Raw genomic sequence first — 26,784 nt, 5'->3', positions numbered from 1 at the left:
CAAGTGATCTTCTTTGCGTTGCTTCCTTTCATGTTATGTTGTATGTCCTCTTTTTGTTATATTCACAAATACTGAGACTTGATTGTCATCTTCCCGCTTTAAATAGAGCACACAGGAAGATCTAAACAGACAACTTACTCCGCATCTAGTGGGGACTTGATACATGTACCAGCACGTACTCTTGTGTTTATTCTTCTCCATTAAATTATATGTTCAAGACCATTTTTAAATGTGTATGTATCCAATGTTAATTTCAAGGAGACAGATTTTTAAAAATACATATACTTAAACGGTGATGGAACCCATTAAAAAAAATCTATTTAAAATCAATTGTGTGCGAGAAGAAGTCAACAAACAAAAGGGCAGAGACAAGCATATCAGCTTTAATTTAGTACTGGATTCCCTTTGACAGGAGCCATTTAGATAGAGGGCAAAAAATTATCTCAGTGAAAAAGGCAGTGATTGATCACATCTTGGTAAGTGAATCAAGTCTGCAAAAAACAGAGGCGATTAAGGGACAAAGAGGAATTATCATATTACAATGTTGCTGCCTGTCAAACCTCTGTTGTGTTGTGCATTCATGTGTCACGTTGTGACATTCGATCAGCGCTTAACTCCCTGGGACAAAGGGATGGTCGTTAAAAATCTTTAAATGCTGCAAGGAATTGTGCTGGGAGTGTAAATCCGTGTTTTGACTGCTGACAGAGATCTTTACGCCCGCAAGAATAGATACGCAGGACCTGGCTGACAACTTATTAAGTAGATGTTAGCACCAGGGTGTTTCCAGCTCTTGCTCGATTTTGTTGTGTTGCTTTGCTGGCCAAAATGGGATGGGTTGGGAGGTGCTGGGGAGAGCGGGCTGGTGCTGATCACGGGGGAGGTAAAAGCAGCTGAACATCAGTGAAACTAAGCCAGTTAGTCTCCAGAAAATGGAAAATGGCCCAGGTGGAGCCAGGAGATGGGCTGGTGAAACCTGTTATGAAAATCAGGGGGCTGAGGATGAAGCGGAAGAGGGTTTGTAGGAAAATGTGGGAAAAGGAAAGAAAACCCACGGGCGGCAGAGCTGGAGGGAGAGGCTATCTGCTCAGATGGACTTCGGGGGGTTAACCGCAGCCGTTAATGAGGCTGGAGATGAGGAGAGAAGACGTGCAGTTTCTGCATCACTGTTTTCCACAGGCTAGACCCAGTTAATATCTAGACCAGATCAGCTTCTTTCAGGCGGCGGTGTTGGAGACGAGTGCGCGGGACGTGGGTGGCGGGTGCGTGCCGATGAGGAGTGACAAGGCCGGGGAGCAAGCAGGCTGGAGAGGCTGCAGCAGGCAACATCATCTGGGCCGCTGCAAGCCATGTCACTGCGGGTCTGTGCCTCCAGGCTTGGTGGCATCTCCCATGGCTCAGCATGTACTGTGCTGAGGTGCTAGTGTCCTGCTGCTGGGGCGCAGAAGCTTGTGGAGACCATGGCACATTCATAAACCTTCTCTAGGAACATGACAAAAAATGTGCTGTATCTTTAAAATCATGTACTACTGTTAAAAAAAGTAAAAAATCTTTCGGGTTTGCATTTTGTGGCTGCAGGGGTGCTCCCTGGGTACCGCTGTTGTGGCTCTGTCCTTTCCCACCCATAGGAAAGGACACAGCAGGACACTTCGAAGTCTTCTTGCGGGTTCTGGAGCTCCATCAGAGAAGCCCTCTTGCTCTGCTGCTTTTCAGGGTCGTGCACACATCCCCTTTTCTTGTTTTTTTCTGCCTCCAGTACACACAGCTAACCAGGGTCTTGCCTGCTTGGGTCTGCACAATATTGTGGCTCCATGTGGTTTACCTGCTTGGGGTTTTTTTTACAGAAGAAAGGAGAGGACAGCTGTGTGCCTCATCTGAGTACCAACTCTTTCAAAAAGACACAGTTAAAGATACCTACATGACAAGGATGCAATAAGGGAAACCCAAAAATCGCCAGTCGTCAGCAAAGCGGTAGAGAACCAGCCTATGATTTTCAAAGAGCCTCTATTTAAGCAAGAATTGTGGGGTAAAAAAAGCTTGCTCTGGATTAGAACAGGAAACATGTAAAACATCAGCCTTTTTTCAGGGAAAAAGTGCTGCTGGACTGTTCTAAGTATCTGCGTCGTGACTGTATGTCTGAATATTTTCCTTAATAATCTGGAAAAAAGGTGGACGGCACAGAGTGGGCACACAGAGGCAGCGGCAGGCGGCGTGGTGTCCCTGGTGGGAGGCAGCCCCACAAAGGAGGTGGCAGAGCTGAAGTTAAGTGAAGGAGGACCACAGGGGCAGATGAAAGTCACCAGGGCCAAACGCAAGGTTAGGCATCCGGGAAGGAGCAGTCCGAGCTCCTTGTATACATTGCCGCGCTTGAAATGAACTGTAACCACCGGGGAAAAAGACCTGAGGGTCGCCGCAGACAGCTCGATGAAGACATCTGCTCCGTGTGCCGCCACAGTCACAAAAGATCAAACAAGACATTAGGCCATAGGAAGAATGAGAGAGAAAATACGGAAAATATAGTAATTCTGTTACACGGGTCTCTGTAGTGTCCTGATCTGGGTATTGTGTGGAGGTTACCCCTCACCTCTGTGGCACGGGCACCCCCAAGATTTGAGAGGTGGCAGCTGAAATAGTCAAAGCAAATAGTGTCACTTCTGCGTCGTTGGAAAGATTGGGGCTGTTTAGAACGATCACGTGAGTAAGAGGATTTGTCGAAGAGGTTTTGTAAACTAATGCTTGACATATTTAACCTTTCTCAAAATACGAGAGCAAAGGAAAATCCAATAAAACCAGAGGCGTGCATCGGGCACTCTGCAAGGCGGCGTTTCTCCCCCAGCGCTCGCAGGAATGCCGGGGCTGTTGGGCAGCTCCTCGTGCTGCCCTGGCTGCGGCCGACCTGCTCCCTCCTCCCTGCTCCTGCCATCGCAAATGTCGTCTGCTTATCTATCGACAAGCATATTTTCGCCTGTTTGACACTTTTTGGCAGCATGTACTGAAACTGCTTTTCATACCGTGTTAGAAACACGGGCCGTCACAGCGTGTTCTCTGCTACCAAATCCTTGCTGAGAATCTGAAATATTTTGAAGTCACATTCAATTAATGTGACTTCTTCAGCGGCGCGGGGATTCACCCAGCAGTGTTTTCAGCAGCTTCACGGTTTCCCGTTGTTGTACAGAAATGCTTCTTACGGTCCAGTCTTGATGGAAGCGATAGGGAAGTGCTGGGGGATCCCTGGCTGGGGCTGGGGTGGGTGGTGAGAGCGTGTAAGGCCGTACGGCGTGGTTAGGCTGCAGCTTTCTTGGAGGGGGAGCGTGTTGCACACACATTCCTCTTCCTCACGCTTTTTTCTTGAACTCCGCTCGGTGAACTGGATGTGATGATCAATGTATAGATACCGAAAAGCACAGTCAGCTTTTTAAAATTTTAGTGACTTGGAAATACGGGCTGGCTACCATGGAAGAGGGTGCTTTGAGGAGTTTGTCGGAATACAAAATATGGGGAAGTCAAATTTTACAGTCATTTAATTTGTCCAGTGGTTTCAAATAAGTATACTAAATGGATATATTTAAAACAGTGTTACCTCAGGGAAAATATTTATTTGACAGGGTCACTGTGAGTTCACTGGTACAATACTGGAACAGCACAATATTGTTTAAGGTGGAAATGGAGAGAAAAGCCTGCTCGGTGTAAAGCCCTGGTAGTGCTGCCCCAAATCGGAGCGTGGTGGTGGCGGTGAGCCCTCCTGCGTACCTGCAGCGTGTGCTCCAGCGAAGGTGGCTCTCTGCAGGGACAGCTTCAGTAGCTGCGTTTTGTGTATGCATTTTAGAAATCTATCTGGGTTTTGTAATTTTTTTTAACTAGCTGCAAAGATCTAAGAAGCAGTGTAGCAGTGTGCCCCTGTAACAGAGCGGAGGGGGCTTGTTTTCTGGTGTCACCCCAGTATATCAGCGGTGTGAGCGGGAGATGTGGTCTGGGAGTAGTCGAAGAGAGGGCAGATGTTGATACACTGGCTATATAATTACATCTGAGCCTTAATCAGTCAAAGATGAATTAATCCAGTCTGTATAAAACCTGTAGAAGCAGAGTTCTCTGATGGACTGGAGGGCTTCATTTGGGACACTGGTGATGGAGCAAGGGTGAGAGTTATCCCAGGTAGGTCCCGTCTTGTGACCCGGGTACACGTGTCCCCTCTTCACTGCTTTCTGGTCTAGTGAGTGCCCATCTGGCCAGAAGACACAAAGAAGGGTCCCCATCCTGTTGGGTGCTGATTGCCTGTTGGTGAGCCATCACCGTGAGGCGGGACACAGCTCTGTGCTCTCTGCGTGGCAAGTGAGATGGTGGAGGGCTCTTGGGGAACAAGGACTGCCAACCATTGCTGAGGCGATTGCAAGGATTCAGAAATGTTTAAAAAAGCCTTACTTCTCCGAAGAGTCAGAAGCAGCTCCAGCCAAACCAGCCCAGTGCCAGAAAACAGCTCGGATGGTGGAGTCTCCTGCCGGCATCACCGCTCTGCCAACAGCTAATCCCCTGCAAGAGCACGGGAGCAAAACTGTGCCGCTCACACAGCTACTCCTCAAGCGCAGTCTAATTAATACTAACCCCATATCACTGCAAAATTCACACTATATTTTTCATACCTTATGCGCTAAGCATACCGCTTTGCCAAGGATCATGCAGCAAAACACGGAGCGTGGAATTATGATGCTTGGCCTGTGCCGCCAGGTTTGCTTGGAGGTAAACAAAACCCTGGCACCTCTGCAGATGACAGTCTGCTTTGTTTTCTGCTCCTTCAAAAGTGCTTGTTCTTGGGAGTGGGCTGGCGAGCCTGCGGAGGTGGTGGGGACCCACGCGGCAGCTCGGGGTATGTGCATAGTGCCAAGTTTCAGAGCCCCAGCCTTAATTTTGCTGCCAAGCCCGATGCTTTTGTGCCCAGGAGCTGGATGTGTTGCTTGCTTAGTAAAATGGGTTAATGCTTCACTGGACTCCAACGCGCCAACGGCTCGGTCAGTTCAAAACAAACAAAATTCGAGTTTGGACTGAGCTGGCCCAAAATGAAATGCCTTGTTTTGTTTTTCCTCCTGGAGTTTTAGGCACATTTTCCCCGCATGAAGTTTTACACTTGGCTGGAGCTGCGTGTTGGTGATGTGAAAGAGCTCCAGAGGAAGAGTGGATAAGCATTTTGATGTCAAGATCTCTAACAAGGGAAAGTTTGCATTTCGGCTGCCTTCAGTTTAGGGGTTTTGGTGAATGCTTCATCTCTGTCCAGGATTTTTTCGCATTTCCATCTTGTAATCTGTGGACTGATACAGCCAGGTTTATAGGAGCTTTTGGAAATGAACCCATTCCAAAAATGAAAGTCTGAGGGCAGCTGAAGGCACATCTCTGCTGCCTCAGGCGGTGAATTTGGTTCACGTCTCTAATGTTGAGGTTCACTCAGTTCTCAGGGGAAGGATTTGAAAAAGAGGAGGAAAAAAACACAACAGAGGAATTGCTGCAGGTGATTCAGAGTGGGAGGCTGCTGTTCCGTCACTTCTGTTGCTCCCCTCTCACAGTGGCACACTGTATCCTGGCCTGTGGGCAGAGCCCCCCCATTTGCTCTTATCGTCATCAGTAAAGATGCTACAACATTTTTTCAAGAGTGGGAAGGCATGAAGCCATCCTTCATGTTTCCTGTAGTTGTGTTTTGATTCCTCAGAGGTCCCCATTTCCCAGTGGTTGGAAAGGGGAAGTGTTATGTGTGCATTCATGGGCTCCTTTAGGATGAAAATACAGTATTTGTACATACCTTTTGCTGTTGTTACTTAAAAACAATTTTTTAGTTATAAAAATACAGGAATTTGAAATGCTGACCGGAGAAATTTAGCCAGTGCCTTCTTCCTTCGCAACTGGTGAACCCTTGGAGTCGTTTTAAGCAGAGCCATGGTGAAGGTGTTAGAGGTGGTGATCTTTGAAAAAAAGCAGAAGAGAACAACCACAGAAACGTTTGCGCTAAAGAAAAACCTACAGCATAGGCATCCAATGGGCAAAAGTAGCTTTCAAAAGTCCTAGTCCCAGGCGGGATTTGGTCAGCGTATGTGTGGTCCAGAAGACAGTGGGAAACCAGGTTTCAGGAGCTCCTGTGCTTAAGTGGTTGGTGTTGGATCATAGCTCCCATAATCAGCCTGTTAGTGTTCCTTGGGTACCTGTTGCTGTATGGGTGTTACTCTTAGGTGATGCGTAGATGGGACAGCCTACTCCTAGGAGTAGTTCATGCGCATGAAATGTCTCAGCCCCCGCAGGCTGTTTGCTCCTGTGCGTTTGTAGCCACGGTGAGAAAATTCCCACTAGCATTGTTCTGTCAAATGCTTTTTTAAGTCTCCTAAGTTTTCTAACCACTTTGCCCCTTCATTTTCAAGTCAGTAGCTTTTATTATGAAAGCCCTGGTGTATTGATAACTATTGGGGAAATTCCCTCCGGCTGCTGAACAGGAATCTGCCTTGATGACAGAGACGCTTCCAATTTTTAAGCAAAACAGCCTGTAAACTGTGCCATCAACTAACAAGTACGGGATCCCTGCTGTGTAATGTGTGGGATCTTGTAGTATTTTTATTTCCAGGGTGATACCCTCATGGTAGCATGTGGAGCTACAGCTGGGCCGCCAAGGAGTGTCCTGCTTTGGGAAGATGAACAGAGAATATGTTCCTCAGGATTGCCATGCCTAATTAGCCTCAAGTTCTGGTATTAGGAGATGTTAATGAGCTGGAGCATATAAACTAACCGCAGGAAAAAAAACCCTTTTAATGGCTGTGCCAGTGGTAGGAAGAGTAGTGCTGCTGCGGGGGGAGCTGCCTGACCGCTCGGGGCTGGTGGCACAGGGCCAGGGGTCACAGTGGCCAGTTGGCCACAGGGACCTCGCGTCACACGTGGGCACGGCCCGCCTCAGCTCAGTGGTACAGCAGAGGCAAGCGTCTCGGAGCCTGATGATTGTGAGGAGGTGTGGTCATTTTCGAGAAAATGGTCTAATTAGCACAAAGAAGAAAAAAACAAAACCCTCCTTTTTTGTTGTTTGTGTTTGTTTGTTTGTTTTGAGCGTGCGTCTCTGGAGCTGACCAGTATATCCAGTACGGCAGACTAGCAGTGCACACTTCAGTTAGCGCTGCCTGCTCTTAATGGTATGTTGTACTCAGTTTACCTTCATTTTTCCTTTTTTTTTTTTTTCCCCGTAGTGAAGATAAAGGTTTAAAAACAGAGATAGGACATTTAATTCATTTGCAGTTCTTTATCAAAATTCAAAGAGATCAGAGAAGTTCATTCCTTCTACTTCATTTTAGCTCATTTGACACTTTTCTTTAGAGGCAGGTGAGGAAGTTGCACTTCCATTCCGTCTCCTTTCCATGCACCTTCAGCGTGCACTCTTTAACCGTACCAGCTATTGTATTCATTATTCAAAAAAAGTGCCGTGTTTATGGGCAAGCTGAGCTGTCACAATGTGAGATTTTTATTCATACTGGAAAAAATGTCTCTTCTTTTTGTTTTTGTTTTTTCCTCATTGCTTTGAACCTGTGTAAAACAGACATGAAAAAAAAAACCCCAAAAAACCAGCTTGCCAGGCTCTTAAGTGAATTGATTGCATTGAAGAGCAGAGTTGGAGAGGAGCCAGCACAGAACCCCTGATCAGGCAAGAAGGGAAGGGCTAACGCAGCCACGACGAGGATGTGAGGCTGGAGAAAAACTCTGAGAGGAAGAAATAATTGCGGTGGGGAGGCAAATGAGAAATGTTTGATAAAAGGATGTTGGTTAGCTACCAGGGTGGAGCGAGTCACAAAGAAAAGATGAGCATGTCAGGTGGGGAATCGGCAGAGAGGGGTATTAGGACTGTCTCCACAGAGCACACAGGGAGATCCTGCCAGGAATGCTGTCTGTGCTGCTAGCCACCGCATTGATAAATGTGGGCTGAGTTTAAAAGAAAGCTTATATTCAACCAAAGAGTGAAGTTTCTTGAACTTCATGGGCCAAAGGAGTCGGGCAGTGAGGTCCCTTCCAGCCACAGACCCCTGTGTTCCTATCGGGCAATAGCCTTGGGGAAGTGGGACCTTGGTAATATTTTAGCTGTAAACTCAGTGTCTTTATGCTGGGGCTCTGGATTATCCTGTTGGACTTGGTGGAGCACATCTGTGTGTGCTGCAGCGGCTAGCCTGCAGTCATGCAGTGAGTAGCCAGGGATAAACTGCCCGTGTCATCATCTGCCAGTGAGGGTGGCAGCTCCCGACAGTCGGTTGCTTCAGCACGTGGCTGTGCCAGATAGGCTTTAGATCGACGTTCCTGCCAAAGCCTGAGATGTACACATTTTTCCAGGACGGAGGCTGAGCATCTGGGTACTTGGTTCTGACAGCAACAAAACTGCAGCAAGAGTGCTCTGCTTGTCTGTCGTAAGGGCAGTGCATTGAGGTTCTTGTTGGAAGATGCCTACCGAGCCTGACTTTGCACTCTGGTGTCACTGGAGATGGCATGGCAGAAGCCATGTGCAAATGGCATCCTGCTATCGGTGCCTCTTCTGGAGACTGAAGTGGTGGTGGGACTGCCCCAGGTGCCTGCAGCTGCCTGCGGGAGGGGAAGGCGGTAGGAAGTGGGGGGCACGTGCACCCCCACTGCGCGTTTTGCAGCAGCTGCCCTTTGAAGGAGCAACTGCCTGAGCTGGCAGCCAGCGCTGGAGAAGAGACGATAAAGACAAGTCATCCTCATTTCAAGTTGCGGTATTTTGACTTAGTTAAAATATTTATCTAAGAAATCTAATGGGGAAATGTAAAAATGTAAGTTTGTGAATGTTCCAAGGAATAGGAAGAAAAGACAAAAGGCCTGGGAGAAAATACCACAGTATTTTCATTCTTTTAATGATATCTGCTGGTTTTTTTAAATGCCTGGGCATGAAGGACTTCCTGTATTGGTCTGATTGCAAAGTACTCGTAAAGCCGAAGCGTAACAGTTATAAACAGTGCTCCTTTTCTGACATCCCATGTTCTCGAGCTCAGGAAGCGTAATACCAGCTATTCCCCCTCCTATTTATTGCATCCAGCTTTTTAAGTAATGGGCCAAATAATGATTGCAGATGCTATAATCAACATTTTTTTTAATGATACAGAGCTCTCTTTGCAAAATAATTAGTTCTGCAGAGCTCTATGGTACAATACAAGAGGAACACTCTCCCAACTTTTTTTAACCCCAAGTTAATTGGAAGTACAGAGCCTGGAGGTTGCAAGGCAGGCCAAGGGCAAGCCCGGGAACCTCAGCCCCAGGATTATTGTAGCCTGGTGGGTGTGAATTGAGCTTAAATACTGGACATGGAGCTGCCCTGGACACACCTGAATGCTTGGAAGAACCTGCTTGGCTCCTGATGGCCGCATAAGTGGGTTGTAGCCTCTGCCTGTTAAAATTGGGCTGTGCCCTTCTATCACATTCCTTGCAATTTTCTATAGGTTCCTTGCAGCTTTTCCAGAGGTTCACAGGAGACCTGTTCCATGGACCCAAGCAGTAATAACTGAGCTCTTGGGGATAGGGACCGCAGGGAACCCATCCCGGTTTCTTACAGCAGCAAATGCAGAGACGGTGCCTGACAAAACCAAACAGCTGACCCATCTTTTCCAAGGGGCTCTTGAAATCCACTTGAAAGAATCGGCTTTTGTGTCGTGGTTTAAACCCCAGGCAGCAACTGAGCCCCCGGCAGCCTCTTGCTCACTCGCCTCGTGTCAGGACTGGGGAGAGAACTGAAAAGGTCAAAGTGAGGAAAGTGGTGGGCTGAGACGGAGACAGCGTACCCGGCCAGGCAACACCGCGCACAGGAGCAAAGCAAAGCCCGGCACTGGTTCCCCGCTGCCCGTGGCAGGCAGGTGCTCGGCCATCCCAGGGGAGCAGGGCTCCAGCACGCCCAGCGGGGACTGGGGAAGGCCAACGCCATCGCTCCCAGCGTCCCCCCGTCCCCCTTCGTCCCCAGCTCCATATGCCGAGCGTGACGGCGCATGGCACGGGGTATCCCTGGGGTCGGTCGGGGTCAGCTCCCCCGGCTGTGCCCCCCCAGCTCCCCGTGCCCCCCAGCCCGCTCGCTGTGGGGTGGGGGAGGAGCAGGAACGGCCTCGGCTCCGTGTAGGCACCGCTCAGCGGTCACGGAAACATCCCTATGTCATCAGCACGGCTTCCAGCACAGACCCAAATCGTGGCCCGCACCGGCGGCTGTGAAGGCAACCAGCTCCAGCCCGGCCAAAGCCAGCACATCTTGCTATAGAAAAACCCAGGTGTGCTCTGTGTCCTCCCCGGATGGCCAGGACGGTGGCTGGGTGCAAAGTGGATGGGGTTTGTTCATGCCGTGGCTCCTGGCCGCTCCAGGCCACACTGGTGAGGTCCCTTCCTCTGTTTTCCCTTTTGTCTGTTTGGATTTTCAGCTCATGAGCAAAAAGGTCTTGATTCACGCTTGGCACAACATGGCTCTGATCTCAGCGGCAGATGCCAGATGCTGCCGGAATACAAAGAAATAATGAAAGTAACCCGAAATGTGTGAGTCAGCAGTAGGTGTGATGGGGGTGCCTCCTCTGCTTTCTTTGTTTCTCTGGTTTTCTTCCTCCATCCTCTCTGCCATCAGCTTTAGTCTCAGCTTCTCATTTCTCCTCCTATTTTCTTCCTCCAGCTTCATTCCCTTTTGTCTTTCTTTTCTGCCTTTTGCCATCTCCTTACTACCCACTCCTGTGATGCCCATTCCATGTTGTGGAGGAGTGACATTTCCCATGACGCTTAGGAGAGCTTGACTCTTTGGTAACTAGAAATCTATTTCCATGCTGCTTCAATTCCTTGGCACCCCCATACCATTAGTGCTGTCTCAGCAGCGGACATTGCATTTATGGAAATTCGGAGTGTTCCTTCCTTCCTTCCTCCTCTAAACACAATGCTGTGTGCGGGTGTCATTGCAGAAGTGCTAACTGCAGTCAGTACCTCTTGAAAAACATCGAAAAACGCTGAATTGCTTTAGTTCTGCATTGTGAATCGCTAATTTTATTTCTTCCTAACACTACGTACAGTTTCTACTGGTTCTGGAGGTCACTGGAGCTTTGTAAGTGCAGCCAGAAGTGTTTTAAATAGACATTGTGCAGCATAGCGATGCCATCAATCTCCCATGCCATTATTATATCTAGAAAGTTGGATTTGATATCCATTTTCATATTTAAAGTGAAATTACTGGCAAGCCGCCATATCCCGTAAGGCACAGAGAGTGGTAACTTGTTCATAAAGGTTTATATGAGTGTAATACTATTACCTGTTGGTTTGGGATATTTTTCAACAAATCAAGAACTGCTGGCAGCCAAATGGTTTTTGAAGAGGGTCTTTTCTCCTTAACTGGTCTTACTTTATTTGTTCATTTCCAAGCCTGTGTGTAGTCTAGCTCTAATAATGATTTGATCTTTTTAACTGGAGTCTCGTAAGCTTCAATTATTAGCTTGCCCAGAAATGCTTTGCTTTTTGGCTTTTACCTAGGGGGGGGGGGGGGGGAGGAAGAAAAAACTCAGAAAATAATAGCAGAATGTAAGTCTGTGGCATATTGAATTAATTTCCTGTTCCACTTCTGCATCAGCTAACCAGACAAATAACCAATTTGTTAAGGGCTCTGCTACTTCCTTCAATCACTTGCTCACAATACACTTTTTACATTTTATTTCCTGGTTTTTCCATTTCAATTCCTTGCATCCCCTGCAGGTCTCTCTGTTTCGGTGCCAACAGCAACATACCCACTGAGGGAGGGCAGGGTGTGAGCCTGCGCCTCCCAGCAACCCCATCCGCCCCCTGCCACATGGGTTTTCTGCAAGGTCCCTGACTCAAAGGACACCGAGTTCTTTGATGAGCATCCCTTTACGTTCCTCTTGCCAATTCGCAGGGACCCAAACTGAGGATCCTGCTGGTGCCGCCTCTGTTGCTTGGCCTTGCCTTATCGGTGGCGGCAGGGATGAGGGCTGTTTCAGGCGTGTTCCCAGTTCACTGAGCTGTTTCTGAGAGCACTGAAACAGGAGTATTGCCACGGCACGGCACGGCACGGGGAGGAGGGTGTCAGTGGTCTGTATTAGGCAGCAGCATTAAGCAATCGTAACAAACAGGGCTTTTATTATTTTCCTCTCCTGCCACATGATGAATTCTTTTGGAGACTGGTACAGCACTGGATAACTAAGCGCAACGTGGTTTTTTGCTTCGTTCAGTGTATTTTGTGGGTTTATATTTGTATTTAGGAAATTGATTCTGGACACTGTGCCAGGGGCCTCTTTCCAGAGAAATGGAGGCGACGGGGAGAGAAAAACCAAAGGGCGCTCTGCGTTTCTGGGTATGCTGCTTGAACTGCCAAATGTTTCCTTGCAGATAAACAATCCTATAGGAAAATCTCTAAGAAAAATAAAGACGTGTAATTTGAGACTTCTTGAGTAGAAGTTAAAGAGGGCTTTCAGTGTACTCTGACGGACCGGGGAGGAAGTACATCAATTTGATTGCAGTATTGTGTAGAGCATAATAAATATTTTATTACCAGAGACTATCCTTTAGTTACTAAACAGTGTGGGGCAGATTCTGCTCTCAGATGGTGTCCACACATTGGCAACTCTGTGAATATCATGCGAGTTTGTTTCTGTGGTTGAGGACAGTATTTGGGTCAGATACGGCAAAGTTTGCACATAAAATGTTCAAGCACCGTGTAAGAAAACTCTCCAGGCTGGCACCGTAGCAGTGCGTGTTAGGGCAGCGGTTGTTGTTATGAATCTAATGCTGTTTCTGGTTTGACCATAAAAATACTTTGGCCTAAGGCTGGAATTTGATAGATGAGATGAATTAGACTATTCCAATGCTGATGATACAGGATTATATGTATTTTGAAATACAGTGCAGCCTTGGCTATCCGAATGAGAGGGGCGGATAGTGAATGCTGTTTTGTAGGGTGAGCTGAGCAGGCGTAGCTGGTTAAAGAATCTTCGGTCTTTCAAAAGAATCTTCAAGAATCAGTTATCTCTAGGTTTTGGGAGTTTCTGCAGGTGTTTGCTGTGCAACGTGCATACATCTCTGTTGGAAACGAAACTCGAGCAAATTCCAAACAAAAGGTCAGTAAGGATGGATGGTTGGGAACCAGCACCGGTGCGGATGGAACTGCATTTGACTGAAGCAGTTCAATAGCAGATTCAGTGTGTGTGTGTGTGTGTGTGTGTAAATAACTGGGGCAGCTTTTTACCGTTGGAGTTTCTTTTTTGCGTTCAGTGTGATGCAAGGAAGCCAGAAAGCCAGTGGGAAACTGGGGAAGGAACATGCGTGAAAACCAGCAGCAGAAATCTTATTTTCTGGTAATCATTTATGAGCTTTCTCGCCAGCTACCACACTAACTTTTGCTTTCTGGTTTTCCTGCTGTCATACAGTAATAGTTTTAAGTTTGTCATGCTGGAGGGAGATGCCAGTATCAAACTGAGAATTAAGTAAATGGTTTTGATTGGTATTGAAAAGTGTTCTCTGCTTTAAGCTAAGTTTTAATTTAACCTAATTACACAATAATGTAATGGGTGTTCAGTTAATCCTGATAGTTAAAAATTCAGAAGGTAAGGCAAGAGGCATGTCCTTACCCAGACACATGGTAAGTGCTTTGCAGGCTGGCAAGGACGTGTGAAATTCCTTGCATTGCAGGTTTACATTCAAGTGACTCTTCGTGTCCCTTCATGTGCTTTTCCCTCTGGGACTTTTTCGGAGCTGTGTTTAATACAGAAGCACTAGGACACCCGTGAGTTATGGGACAATAATTCTGTGTCAGATACTGTGAGAATGAAGCTTATTTTACAAGAATTCCCTTTGATGGAAGTAGGGCCCCTAATTCAAACTCGAGTGCATTTTAAGAGACATATACATGCACACAATAAAATCCAGGGAGAACAATTTGCATAGAAAAGCCAGGAAACAGCTGGTCTTACAGACAGCTTGAGATTTTAGGGGTGGTTTTCTGGGGGAATAGAGGTAGAGTCAGGCAAAAGAATTTTAAATCCAGGCTGGTTTTGAGAATTTTGTTTAATATTGCATATGTTGGAAAAAAATCTAAAAACACAGCTGTGTGCTGGCTCCTGAGACCAGGTAATTTTACCTACTGTTAATATTGAGGTTGTTGTTCTTTGTTATTTTTAGCTAGCAGTAATGGTAAGAGACGCTTACTTGTCTGGGTCATATATGTATGTATTTGCTCTTATTTTAAATTCTTTCCCATAGATACAGTTCAGCACAATCAATGCCAACAAAATTATTTTGAAAGCAGATTAGATTAAAAATCTCATCCCTACTGAGCTTCCCATTGGTATATGAGACGATCCTTAGAGAATTAAGATTTGTGTCAGCGACAGAAATGTTCGCATGAGATTGCTCAGCCTCTTGCTGGCCATTTTCTCTTTAAATATTTGACAGAAGTGCCCGGCCAGGCTAAATTCAGTCAGTGTAGTATACTTCAGGAGGTTGATGACTAACACCAGAGCAGGAGAAAAGTATCTGAGAAGCATTTTTCTGTACGAGCATGTTTGTAAGTGTTTTTATTCCAGATTGTGTTGCTGGTGACTTGGGGCTCTCCTAGAAGCAGGTCAGGACTGTTCCTGTTGGGAAGGCGTAGCTGTGTGTGGGCTGAACCATTTCCAAACCCCAGCTGGCGGGGGTCTGCACTGGGAGTACCTCGGGTTTGCTTTTGTTGGGTTTCTGTAGAAGCGTTGTACCGTTCAGTGATAATTTAAGCCTGATCCTTGCCTCACGGAGCCAGAGGGATGCTTTCCAGTACTGTGATTTGAGTTGGGGGATAAGAGGATGGCGCGAGCAGCCCTGGATCGGGGTGATGGGGCTCGCACCCTGTGATGTTTCCCAAAACCATGGTGCCATGGAAGCAAAACAACCTCATCCCCTCTTTCTTCCCCCATCTCCTGGACAACTTGAAACATCTCAACCCCATCGTTTACAGGCTTGACTGTAGGTGTATGTGCACGCACGCACACACCTTGGTGAAACTGTAATAAAGCCAACGGGTTCATCTCACGGCACTTATTTATAAATGAGTTCTTTCTTCCCTGAATTTTGGTTGAACTCGCTGGTATTCATCCCACACAAACGTTCTGGCTGCTGCCAGCAGCCTCTCTGCAGTGATGGAGCCAGTTCTGGTCATGCGCAGTGGGGGTCTACAGGACTCGGACCTCAAAGTCTTTGAGGCAAGATCTTACCTTGCCTTTTCTACACTGTCTGAAAGCAGGTTGGTGCAGATTTGTGAATAATAAATGTAGAGTCTCGGGCTCCCCCTGCTCTGCCTGTATCAAATCCATTTTTATAGTCAAGGGTAAGTCCCAAGACTGGAAAACCATTTGGCTGCCAGAACACCGTGGTTCCAGATGGTTTAGGATGACAATAAAGGTATAGTAAAGGTATATTAGGGTCATTTGGTATCCTTGCCACTTCATGTATCTATTGTAGCAAATCATTTAATAAAAAATAAGCAAGGCTGTGACTTTGGAAATAAAGTTAGGGAGCCTCCCATTGTTGCTGCTTTGGTTGGCTTTATTTGAAACAGGAGTTACTCTTTTTATAGATTTATTGCCCCAGCCTAGCTTAAAAGGGAAGGGGGACAGGACAATCAACAGTGATTTATTTCTTTAATGCATTTTAAATAAGTAGACCCCCAAGAAGGAAGCAATGGTGCATAATTACATTACACTGGTCACAAAACTTGGGCTGTTCCTGCTGCAGGCTGATTATTTAACACCTGGTGAGTGTAAGTGAATGCACTCCTAGGGCTGGAAGCTGCGACTTCCTCTGGTTTTTACAAAATTTATTTTCTGGTAGCAATTTCTCTCTCCATTTCTGAAAGCTAACAAACATTTTTGCCACGTCTGGTAAAGCAGATTGTCTTAATGTTATCTTTCAGTTAAAGTGCTGTGTAGAGAGGTTTCACCCAGTGTTGTGTGAAGGTTGGTTCCTTTTGTCCTGCCTCCTTCTCCCAGTGTGAATGTGGGGAGCGGGAGGCTGGAGGAGGAGGGACAGAGGTTTTTCCCTGTCTCCCTCTGAACCCCATCACCTCTTGACTGGCAGAGACCTTTCCCCCGTCCGTCACATCCCACCAAAGGAGGAGGGGGAGGTGACTCCGATTCACAGATCCCCTTGGTTGAGTTAAGGTGAAACAACATTCAAGGTCTAGGCGCACCCATTGATTTTACTGAAAGACTTTACATAATGAGTTTCCCATACAGCTCGACATCCAACAATATTCAGCCTTACAGAAAATTAAAGTAAGCCTTGCAGTTGTTGACCATATGTGTGGGGTCTAGGCCTTGCGTTACTAAGAAAAGAAAGAATAAAAGGAAAGGAGAGGACAGAGAGAGAGAGAGAAGGAGGTCACCAGTCCTGGGTCCAGCGACAAGCCTGCTGGCAGGGGGTGTTTCTGTCTGTAGGAGTGCTCATCCAGAAGTCCCCCTCAATGGCACTTGCCTTCGCCTTTTATTTTTATGCTTCAATGTGGACCACCTCTTACCTAAATTAACCTTGCTTGCTATGTAAATTAGTACATCTGCTCCTTACAGGTGGGGGGAGGTGGGTAGGTGGGCAAGTCCTTTTGGTCTTGAATTGAGTTGGTGGTCGAGACTCGATTCAAGACCACCAGAGGTGGTCCCCCTGCTGCATTTACCTTCCCCCAGTTACTGCAGACACCTACTGCTTCAAGGCCACACAAAGTAAAATTTCGTTTGGTCTCGCGAGTGTTTGAGACATCTCTTGGACAAGCTGAGGGGATCTTCACCCCCTGTTCCCTTACCGAGTTTCATCTCCTGCCATTGCCCCGTACCCTTCTGAGCAAACCGTTCTCTGTTCCAGGGGGTTACAAGTTACCATGGTGTTAGGTTGGTTGTTCTTCCAGCTGGGTCTCCTACACTGTCCCTCACAGCCTGCTCTGTTTGCAGAGGTGCCAGTCCTGGACCTCTGCACTGAGGGTTCCTATAGCTTCGCTCCCACATCCATACACTGCCTCTCCTCTATCCTTGTCCTCCCTCTCCTGTATTCTGTGTGCACTTCCCTCAGAGGAAAGGCTGCGTGGAGCTCCTTTCCAGATTGCAATCTCTTAAATTAAAGAAAGCAAAATCGATTTGAATATTGCATTTGCCTACAAGGACCTCCTGCTAATTTCTATGGTTTTTACAATTGTGTTTTCCTGTTTTTGTTTAGTTTTTTTCATCTTTATCACTTCCCTGCTGCTGACTAAAGGAGCTACACAACAGGGGAAAGTGTGACTAACTCACTGCCTGCACAGGGGAAAGAGTGAGACTGCTTCTACACATGCTGGTGATAAATGTACAGAGTAAACAGAATGGAAAAGTGGAGAAAAACAGCTTTTTTTCCTACAGTCTCTTTTTTTTTATAGCAATGTTAGTCATTTCTTCCAGCAAGTATAGGTTAAAACAACTCCCATCATAAGGTTTCTCACAGAAGAAGCAGTATCAGCTTAAAATTTTTACTTCCTTCTGAAATTGTTTTTAATGACTCCTCTTGTAAGAAGGACTAAAAAATGTTTTCCTGCTTTTTTTTTTAGTGTCTCCTTTGGTTTGACAGCAAGTCATATAGATGCAATTTTTCTCCTTCTCCCTTGTGTTCAGGTCCTGTGTCAGCTTGGCAGGTATTGCCTGTATCAGCTGGGAGGGAAAACGTTTAATCAATGGGAAAAGGGCAGGGGGATTCACCCCGGCACAGGTCCCGAAACCAGCTTTAACTTTGGTTGAAATGGAGTATTCCAGATGACAGCATCCCTTTAATTAAGCAATGTAATACCAGTGATTTAAAGCCCGCTGAAATCAATGGAAAGATGTCATGGGCTGCAAAGGGCTCTGCAGCAGGTCCGGTCTCCTTTTGTGGTACAGAAACGATGCTTCAACAATTTAAGAGCCTGGGGAGGCTGAGTCAGAAGCACGACGAGTGACCTGCTCACGTATTAGGTCAGCGGCAGGGAAGAAATAAAGGTTTGAGCTCAGCCCTCACTGACTCGGGTGCTAATGAATGGCCACGTTTTCCCTTCACGAAGTGTTACGGCAGAGCTGCTTTTATATTTTTCCTCCAACTATCCCAGCGTGGCTTTGGAAAGGAAAGGGAAATCTATTTTGCTTGTAAATACAGTATTGCAATGTTTGTTTAATGTCTTTGTTTACTTTGAAAGTTAGTCCCATACTAATGAATTTATAAAACCTACATTATCCATAAAACTGTCACTGGTGCAAAATTCAGTAATAACTCAGGTAATGTATTTAAACCACTAGTGAGTGTGCTCTATCCTTGAGTTGATAAATTGTATAGCTTCATTGGGTAGGAATCAGCAATTTTATGTGGCAATTAATTTTAACAGCAATAGGAAGCCAAAGGACTAAATTTTTACCCTTGGTTTTCTGCATGTGTGTGGGAATATCTTCGTGTTTAACAGTCAGGTTGCAGACCTGGGGAACAGTGTGTGTGCAGGGGGAATGTCTCTTGGCAGGCGTTACGGCCGCACTGCTCCAGCTCACAGTCCAACCTGCTCGTTAAACCATTTGGGGGGTTTCTCATCTTTTAAAATATATGTCAGAAATATGGCAGATCGCAAAAATCATCTGTCCCCAGGATACATCTCGCTTTACCCCCCTCTCCTGCATGAACTTGCTGTTTGCCTTTTTTATTGTGTAAGTCACCGGCATCAGAGATGATGCTGAAATCATGAACGTGGAACCAGAGATGAGTGTTTCTGAAGTGATTCTGGTTGTTTGTTTTCCCTTTTCTGGTCTCTGATACCCAGCCTAGAAAGACCCCATTTGTACAGTTGCCTGCAAAGCTGTAATTGTGTAGGATCTGATCTGGGAACCCAAAGTGCCTTAATTCTAATCTTAGCTCCTGCTGCCATATTTACATAGTGGTAGCAGGTCATTTTACTTCATATTTATATCTGTAACACTAACTGCATCCTCAGGAGTGTACAAAAAGCAATGTAGTTCCCCTAAAGCTAAAATTTGCCTTGTAGCAATAAAAAATACCAAGGGAGGTAATCTGACGGGGATTTATTTATCATGCCATGTTTTGGGGTTTTTTGCTGTTTGTGAAACCATCTAAAGAGAGATGGGGTGCAGGGGTGGGTTTGGGCACTGCTGGGCAAAACTTCACATTGTTGAATGTATGGGGCGAATAAGGGTTTTGCTTTGAGGCATCCATCCTCGCTGCAGCAGCACAGCGGTCTGTAAGATAAGCCCAGGACCACAAATGATGAGCAGGGGTGGTGTGCGTAGCTCCTGAGTGTTGTATTTCAGATGTTGGTCTCCCATCTCTGGCCTTGGAGCACTTGGTGGCTCTGTGAGTGCCACCAGCTCATGGCTGTGGATGTATCTGCATTTCAAACATCATTTGTGTTATGGCTGTGTCAGTTCTCAAAATGGGATGGTGGCCCTGAAATGAGGTTTGGGAAAGTTATGAATGAGGTCATGGGCATGACAGAAATTTCATTTTGTCCGATTCTTACTCTGCTGTTTGGGGTTGCACAGAGTTACTGGTCTGTAAAATGAGGTCGCAGCCAGGAAAGAAAGTTTGGGAGCTGCTGCTTTAGCGCTTGGGATGAAATTAATTATTTGTATACCTTGGAGGGTTACATTTTTAAACGAGACAGCTGGGTTAAAAAACATGGTCCGAATTCATTGCGAAATGCATTGTATGATGGCCAGCTTCTGAACCGTGCACTCCCTTGGTACACTACCAACCAGAAATTTCAAATTGCCTGCTTAAAACTGGCCGTGTAGTCACCCAGATATTTCATCATGTTATTTTAAAAATCTCGGTGGCTCCAGATGCTCCAGGACCATGGAGGAGTTTGTTGTAGCTGCAGTAGGAAAAGTTGGTCTGATGTAGCTGTGCAGCTTGCATTATACCTGCAGATGACTTAGGCAGCAGAAATGCGGATGCAGAAAGGAAGGCTGGCCTGGCTAAAACCAGCTTAAGAAAAAAAATCATCACCAGTATAGGACTGGATGTGAAAAACGCAATACTGAAGTTGTAAACTGTGTGGCTTCAAAGGAAAATATTCTCTTAATTTTTCTAAGATTAAAATGCCTATAAAATAATACCCTTTAAAAAGCCGAGTACTTCTCAAACACCAATTCAAAATGCCAGTAATTCTCAATTTGCAAAAAGAAAAATCTACGGCAAAATTACTGTGGTTTTGTGCACAAAACCTGTGGGCTGTCTGGAAGAGAAAAACCTGATAAAACAGCAGAGCCAGGTACTTGTGTGTGCTTTTCAAGGGGAATTTCTCTACAGGGCCTCCTTTCCTGCTATGTCCCTTGCCACCCATTGCCTATTCTGTCTGCTGGTAAGCTCTCTGATCTCCCCACCATCCTCCTTGCTCTTCTGCTTCAGCGTGGCACACAGGATTATTTTCAAGGTGAATGTTTAGATGCAGGCCATGTTCATAAGAATGAGTCATTTATGTATTCTTTCGAGTCGTGAAGTGCTGACTCTGGATATTTATTTGTTTTTCTACTTGTTGCTTCCTTCTGAAAAAGTCCCGAACAAATATTTAAAGGTGTTCTGCTTAGGCTTGAATTGCTAATTAGTTTTCAGATCTCTGTGCTTTGGGGATAATTGGTCGGAGGAGAGGGTGCAGCCCTCCCTCGCTGTCCATGCCCAAGAGATGCCACGTGGGCAGCTGCCAGTTGGTAGTGCTCCTCCAGTTGCAAATTCAGCATTTGGTGGAGAAATTTCTCTTTGCCTCGTTCTTATGGTTTGACTTGTGACTTTATTATTGCATGGTCTGAGTTCCAAGGAGGGGAAAAAAAATAGCAGGAAAGGAAAGCAGGGTTTCGGTATGCTTCCTGCATCTTGAGGAGCCGTGCTTTGTGTCAGCTGCTGATAAAGAGGTCTTCAAACCCACAGGTTTTGAAACACAGCCTATGGCTAAGCATCAGAGAAAATAGATGCCTCTTCTGTCTCTGAAGTGCCATTTTGGAGCAGTCTGTACTAATACTCTTTGGCTGCAGGGAAGACATATTCCCCAGCTCAGGGCTGACACAGGTATTCAGCAGCTCCTGGACCACCAGACTCCTGCCCCTGTGCAGACAAGAGGTGTGAAGAAGTGCGGAGGACTCGCAAGCAGCGGATGCTGCTTTCCAGTGTAGCTGTTGGCTTCCGTGTTCCCGCAGCCATCACTCCAGATAGATAAGCAGGGCAGGACACTACTGTGCTGGTATGTCTTAGATGGCTGAAATGAAATTGAAGCTGCATCAGAAAATTTAGATGGGTTCCTTCAGCTGTTTTTCTCCATTTGCCTCGCTGGAAATGGTAGAGCAATGCAAGAAGTTGTTTTTCGTCCTATTAGATGTAGCGGAGGTGTGGATTCCCAGGCAGGTCCCAGGTAGCTGCAAAGATACAGATTTACTTGTCCTATTAGGCTGTATATCCCTGTGTGCATATGCAGTGCTGCTGGCCAAACTTTGATTAAAACCACTTCATCCCTCGCTCTCTTCAGTCTACAAAGCATATTTTGATTAGGAAGGACTTATGACCGTCCTGCGCTCTGTCAGATGCACCTTCCTGGTCCCCAGGAAGGAAAGCATTCACAGCTCAGTCCCCGCTCGGGGAATGATCGGTGGGTGTATCTGATGCTGCATGCGGAGCCAGGGCAGACACTTGCGGTACGAGGCAGTCCCGAAGCCTTGCGATATGGCCTTGCCAGAAGCGAACCCCTTCCTTCAGCAGCTGCTGTAACTGGCTGTGGTGATGATAGCTGGCTGCTCCAGAGACGGCTTATCCCATCACAGGCTCCGTCCTGCAAGACACGGCGGCACGTGTGGTGGCCATCTCTGCACTCGGTTGGTTCTCTGTCCTTTGAAATGTTGAAGCTTCCTTATTGCTCCCTCCTCCTTGCCCTCTCTCTCTCCTTCATTCCCCAGTTTCACCACTCTGTAAAATGCAAGCTTTGCATTTTTAGGGAACTGAAGAAATGGTCCATCTCCCAGGTTCCTTGGGTGGCACTGTGAGAAGACTGTGGGTGCAGGTGTTTATGCTTAGGAGTCACAGAACTCCTGCATGCTTGCAGTAGGTCCATGTTCACAATGGTATTTTATAAACCCCGGCCCGTGAGACCATTCTTCCCTGCTAGCACTTAAGATGGTGTCTACGAGTGTTGGCAGACACGGCACCGACTCTGCTGCAGGCTGCCCCAAAGCGGTGATTGTATTTGCCTGCTTCCTAGCAACTTTGTGTGCTGGTTCAATTACAAAGGACTTGGAAAAACGCGCTCCATCTGGTTTTCCAGCCCCAGATGCGACCACCCCAAAGAGTGATCTAATTCTTCTGTATTTAGACTTGAAAACTTCTCACCAGTTGGTGGTGCGGGAAATCAAATAAGAGTCCTTAGGAGCAATAAGATCCACATGCTGGCCTAATTGCACATGGAGCTAGACTGCTGCTCCTACTCCAGTGTATTTGCAATGCTGCTGTCAAAGGCGTATTGTTAGGCTAGGGGAAGACCCACAAATTTTAATTTGAGTAATAATTTAATGTGGTCCAATAATTAGCTATTCAGGATAGGGGCCCCTTGGCGTCTGGTGTGGTGTGGTGTGCTGTGTGGTGTGAGGGGAAGGCAGGCAGACAGGGCGCACGGGCAGCCTCTGTCTGTAGACCAAGGTTTGTATCTTGACCTGCGTTTCAGTACAGTTGTCTTAGTCTAGATTAGATCGTCTGGGAGTGTTGTTCTTGTTTTAATGTGTCTTTTTGAATTAGGACCAAAAAAGCGCTGCCGCTTTCCACCTCTGCGGGCTGAGTCGGGAGGGCAGGGTGCGTTGTGCGGAGCGAGGGGCAGAGCCCAAGCCGCAGAGTTACTGAGGAAAATGTCACACAACCTCGACGGAAAGCTGGAGTGTAAAATTTCCTCCCTCCCTCGCTCTGCGGAAGGCACTGTCCTGTAATTTCTTGGTTGTGAACTTTTTGTCAACAGAGGGCTTGGGATCGGAGCCTTATCATTTTAGGGCTTGTCCTTAGGCGCTGGTGGCTCGTCCTACCTGGCCCACACTGCACTTTCCTACATGTACAGAGCCAGCTGGGGAGCCTGTCAGGGAAAGTTTGAAACAGCTTTCCTCGCGCTTAAAACTTCAGACTGAGTTTTCACAAGGGGGTTACCAGCCTTAAACATGCCCTCTGTTGATTCATGCAAGCCCTGAGCCGCGCTGGTGGTTGTTTTCTGTCGGGGTTTCCTGTGGGAGCCCCCGCGCCGCTCAGAGGAAGCGCGGCCAGGCCAGGCCCACCGCCATCAGCCTCCTCGGTGGCCCGGCGGCGGCAGGGAGCAGCGCCAGCCCGCTGTGGAGGGCAGCCCCGCCGCCGGGCAGCTGTGGAGGTGAGCCTGGCTATCCACACTCACTCACACACACAAAAAATAGTAAAAAGGCACAACCCCTTGGGACCCATGTTTTGTCAACAAATCAAGCAGGCGCTATTTTAAGCGGCTATGTACCTAATGCTTCCTGTTTTTCAGAAGAAACTTCTTGTTTTTTCACTTTTATGTTGACGGATTTATTTTAACGGCTTGTTCCTGAGGCAGTGCGAAGGATTTTCCCCCCCCCAGCCCCCCCCTCCCTTGGCGAGTGGGGAGCGGTGGCCCACCCGGGGCTGCCGGGGGGCCGCAAGGCTGCCCTCGCCCTGTCCCAGGGGTCGCCCGGGGCGTTCCTGGGTGCACCGAGGGGCCTGGGCAGTGGGCAGCTGGCGGGACGGCCGCCGCGGGGCTCTCGTCGTTTTGTGAGCGCTGCTAAGTTAAGCCATGTGTGGTTCTCTTTCGAGGAGCGGTGGCCTAACCAATAAGGACAAAGTAAATAGCATTCATTTCCTGCTGACCTTTTAACACGAACAGATGTTTTCTCTTACAAGTACCGTAGGCCACTTCAGTCCCTGACCTCATCAAGTGGGCTGCTGCCGTTTTCATACTCAGTAGTCTATAAAACTGCTTTTTTAACCTGTTTTGCTGAGACCTACCTGCAGGAATGGGTCTCCTGCCTTGGTCAGGACCCATGTGCCTTTAAAGTTTCTGACTTTTCTGGATGAACCAACCACTTCCTCCTCATTTTTGTCCTCTGCGGAGGATGGCAGATGTTTCCTCTGATGGGTTCTATCAGGCAGCCCAGGGGAAATGAGTTTCCCTTTATAATATTTTCCCTAGCCATCCTCACACAGGTTGGATTTGCAACCCCATGGCTGGAGCAGTAAGTCCATCACCATTATCCCTGTTTGTGGTGGTTGAGCAGAATGGAAGGGGTCTTGGAGTCACCTCCAGGCTCAAAAAGTAAAAGGTTGGCTGTGCCGGAGCTGAGGTTTTCATCAGTGTAGTTTCCCTTCAGTGCTTTCTGCACTGCTGGAGCCATCTTGGCACCTGCTGGTGCCTCCTCCTCTGCTGCCCTGTAGGTCATGGTCCTGCTCAGGGGAGTGAAAGTGATCTCAGCTCCATCCCAGGCTGCTCTGCTTGGAGATCACCTGGGTGTTGCTTTTTTGCTGTGTGGTCTTCCCTACCTCATCTCTAAATCTGCTGCTGCAGATGATGCTGGGTGGGAATCTGTGCAGGAATTGAAGGAGTTTGGGAAGCAAATGTGTTGGGAAGGAGCAGTAAAGCTTTCTCATTCCGGCTGCCTTTTTATTTGCTTTCGGTCAAGGGTCATGCAAGTCTGAGCATGACTTGTGTGCCCAAAAATATCAGAGATGCCTAGTTCATCCTGGAGATGGCTACAGGAAGTTTCTGTGCTGGTTCTCCTGGCCGGAGCCTGCTTTCCTCGGCCAGTCCATCGTGGAGATCAAGGGAGCAAGCTCTGCAGTGAGGTAATGGAGGAGACAAACATGGAGGCAGGCGAGTGTGCATGCCGTGAATTCATTCGAGACCTTTGACTGTGGGTGAAGAGCTTTTTTCCAAAGTTGGCATTGCAGTAGTGTCTCATCTGATGTCATCAGGCAGGGCGAGGTGTTGCCATGTCTGGGATGAAAAACGCACACCTGTGGTGCTTAAAGGACAGTTTATTTGCTGTGCTGTGTAGTGCGCAGCTTGTGTTCCTGGGTTAGCAACGTTCAGTTCGGAGAGCAAATCATTTGGTCTTCTTTTGGTTTCAGGTGGAGGACATTGGGGATATGAATAGATACCAGTATGATTTTCAGTTATTGGGTTACACCATCTGGAAAGGGATGTATGTTAATTTAAAGTTCATGGAATAACCTTTATAAACTAATTTTTTTAATACCATGCTGAACGTAGGTTGATAGAGATTCCCAGGTTTCACTTGTTGAGTTTTTGGCCTTTCCCTAAAGAGATATTTTGTTTTGTATTTGTTCTTTTAGCACTCTCCATATGTATTTAGTGGAGGGTGTTCAGAAGTTTTACTCCATGAGTTGTGATTTCTATCCAAGAGCAGTGAGTCTGTGCAGGACAAATAGCTCTTTCTGTGGGTCAGGTTACCCTCCTTTTCCTGTTCGATTAAAAAGAGAAGTATGCACAATCTTTAAAATTCCTGAGTATTACCCAAACATTACCATTTTTATGGTCTGAAGTTTAGAGAAAATGAGTCAGAAGCATTTTTAATAAAGGATTGCTCAAAACAGAGTGGAGCGTGATTCACATTAACAAATCAAGACACAAGAGAGGCCACAAAGAAGCCTTTAACCTGATACTCACTCTTCCCCATGAGTATATTGCAAAGCGGATGGCTGAGATTTCCCCTCTGCCCATGGCGCCTGGCAGCGGGGGGAGCAGCATGCAGGGAAGGAGCAGCAATGGATGTTGCTGAGCGGTCACAACACTGCTTCTGCGGCAACTGGGTTGAGTGGGAGCGGTGCACGGTGCGACCGGCCCCTGCTCCGGTGGTGCCTGTCCTCTGTCAGCCCCTGTTCAGTCCGTCTTGCAACTTACCTGCTAACGTCTTCCTGGGCAGGTTGGTTGTACAAAGTGTTTACATCCCAAACATCCCTGCCTGAGGAGTAGGAATTCTGCCTGTCTTGTCTATAATTTTTTTATTGGTCAGTGTACTTAGAGGCAATGACTAATTATCATAGGTAACCGTGAAGATCAAACCTTTGAGCTTGAAGTGGAAGAAAGCCTGCAGTTTGGCACCTTTGGCAAATGCGCCTGGCTTTTCCTCAGCGGCACTCGGACCTAAGCGTGTGTCCAGCACCGCACTGGCCTGTTCTGAATGTTAAGGTCAACATGGCAAGAGAGATGCCGCATCTACAGCAGTGTGCTGCTTGTAGGGGCTTTGAGCAAGGAGCCAGCTTCTTTGGCTCTACCTGAAAGCAAGGAGCGTTCACAAAGCACCCTTGTAATACAACCTTTGTGAGAAGAATTGTTTAACAAATAGCCAGATAATCTAGGTTGCCTTTTCCACGGTGTTTTAGTTTGCCCTGTGCTGGCAGGCAGCCTTTCCCAGGTTTAACCTTGCACAAAAGATTTTATCTTGTGAGTCTGCGGAGATGGCTGCTGGTTGGGGAAAACATCACTGACTTACCAAGTGGATTACTGGGCAAAATCGATTTTACTTGGTACATTCATATGCTGAAAAGCAACATAATAGTGTCTGCTTTGCTTCCACACCAGTGAGGGTGAAGTGCCCCAGCGTGTATTGGAGACCCCATACCAATCTGAGAGGTGATATGCGTGTTTTGGACCATATTTATCACCAGCGTAATTCTGATGGCATCGTTTTGACTGACTGAACGAGACCTGCGGAAGTGCCTTAGGTATACGTACTGATGTATGTTTTGTGGCTGTCTTTACTTAAG

This window comes from Falco cherrug, chromosome 9 (assembly GCF_023634085.1).
Source record: "Falco cherrug isolate bFalChe1 chromosome 9, bFalChe1.pri, whole genome shotgun sequence".
Lineage (NCBI taxonomy): Eukaryota > Metazoa > Chordata > Aves > Falconiformes > Falconidae > Falco > Falco cherrug.
This window is presented reverse-complemented; position numbering follows the sequence as displayed.